The sequence below is a fragment of the Pteropus vampyrus genome, unplaced genomic scaffold (genome assembly GCF_000151845.1).
Source record: "Pteropus vampyrus isolate Shadow unplaced genomic scaffold, Pvam_2.0 Scaffold866, whole genome shotgun sequence".
Lineage (NCBI taxonomy): Eukaryota > Metazoa > Chordata > Mammalia > Chiroptera > Pteropodidae > Pteropus > Pteropus vampyrus.
In genome coordinates this window covers 13,523-15,632 of record NW_011889647.1, presented here as the reverse complement: position 1 = coordinate 15,632, position 2,110 = coordinate 13,523, and the positions used below count along the sequence as shown (strand labels likewise).

General features: G+C 39.9%; 1 protein-coding gene across 1 annotated transcript in view; it reads right to left on the bottom strand.

The window, feature by feature from the left end:
• LOC105309818 (adhesion G protein-coupled receptor E2-like) overlaps positions 1-2,110 on the bottom strand; it is a 14,856-nt gene that overhangs the window by 10,982 nt on the left and 1,764 nt on the right. The gene's annotated exons all lie outside the window — the stretch shown is intronic.

Here is a 2,110-nt window from a genome sequence, read left to right as displayed (position 1 = left end):
ATAAATCTCCATGAGACAGACATGCAAATGCACAAGGACCCTTTAGGAATACCCCCAGGGTCATGGATGGACTGGGCAGTAGTCTCAACATCTTTTTATTTTCTCTGATAAAATCCTCTTTTTCTCAAATGTTAGATAACACATGATACTTAGAAAACAAAGAAAATGTAAAATAAAGGAAACAAATAAAATCACCCAGAAGTCTACTACATAGACTACTGAAAATTTTAGGAGTATTTTTTTTCTTTTTGGACATATTAGTAATGTTTTCTTTATTATCAATAAATATGCATCTAAGACTATTTTGAGTTGAGGACTATTTCTTGGTGCAAAACTGTATAATTTCCTTTTTTCTATTTTTTAATTGTGGTAAAATGCACATAAAATTTACTATCTTAACCAGTTTTAAGTAGTATAATATTTTTTGTGATCTTGTATTGTTGAAGAATACGAACATCTTGGATTTAGACCTTAGATTACACCACCTTATTAGTTGTGGGACTTTGGACAAGCCACTCAATCTCTTAGAGCCCAAATTTTATCACTGAAGAAACGATCTGAGCTCTGCTTGCCTCAAGGGACTGCTGTGAGAATGAGGTGGAAAACATAATTGTGAGTGGGTAAAATTCCTGAATTAATAATAATAGCAGTAACAATGGTAATAGCTAGAATTTGTTGACAATTTGCTTTGTATTCATCTTTCATTTTTTTTCATACAGGTAACTATTAAAACTTACACCATCCATGTAGGTAATTAGTAGGTAACTAATTAGTAGGTAACTAATTATCCCCAATTTACAGACAAGCAAATGGAGGCAAAGAGAGGAGAAATAATTTCATGAATGTCAGAGAGCCAGTCAGTGGCAGAGCTAGACTTCAAATCCACATAGCCCAGCTCCGCTGTGTAAGCTCTCAACAATCTACCCACTGATCATGAAAACCTGACTGCCCACTTCCCTCACATTCCCCTGAGTTGTCCTCTCTCGCTGATCCTTGGCAAAGTGCTTTTGTGCTGCTCTCGGGGATGATAACTCTGGATGTTCTCCAACCAATCTCCCCGCAATTTCTGTATGCCCCTCCACCACCCCCAAGTTTGTACCTTCGCAAATCTCCAGGAGGTTAGTGATGATCTCCCCAAATGAAATGAAACCTGGAGCACAGCAACAGGAGGTGGCATTGACACAGGTGGAGTGCTGAGGGCACCACTGAGCACAGGCCTTGGGGACCAAAGCCATGATAGGAAGGCCTAAGGAATAAAGAATGCCAGCTCGTGGTCCAAGAGTAGAGGACGGGAGGGTAGGGAGGGGTGTCGGCCATCAGAAGAGGAAGAGCTCAAAAATTTCTAGACATTCAGGGAAAAACAAATAGCTTTCCTCATTTCTAGAGGACCATCACTGGGCCTCACTTGCAGAACAAGCCTCCTTTTTCCTCTTGTTGGTGAGAGGTCCCACACTCCAGCATGCACTCCCCATTTTCCATTACTAATGAGGCTGGCTTGGCAGACTCACCTCCATGGCCCAGTGTCAACAGTAGCAGCGCTAAATGTCCTGGGCCAGAAAGACAGAGATAACCAAGAGAAGAAAGTTGAGCTCCAATTTCAACCTCTTTGGCATGGCCATTGTCCCCTTAGTAGGTGGCTCTAGCCCTGCAGCCCTCAGCTTTCCAGCAGATTCCTCGAGGCTCCTGTACTTTACTAGAAATCAAAGACTAAGCCTTTTCTCTCCAAAATGTGCCCAGTCTCTTAAAAAGTCATATTTCCCAGGTCAAATGAGGGAATGTGCCTATTTTCACTTAAAATGCTAATCAAAATTATGTCCACCTTGCTGATATAAGTTTTTACTATATATCACCATTAGTATCCTTCAAATCATTCCATGACACACAGATCCTATAGACTAAAGAATGATGTTTTCTTTAGCACATTAGTTTTCAGAAACTTTGGCTATGTACTCTTTTGGAAAAAAAAAAATAGATTAGATACTGTGATAGTTAATTTTATGAATCGATTTGGCTAGGCCACAGCACCCAGACATTTGATCAAACACTAGTCTAGATGTTGCTGTGAAAGTGTTTTCTAGGTGACATTAACGTTTAAATCAGTAGATTTTGA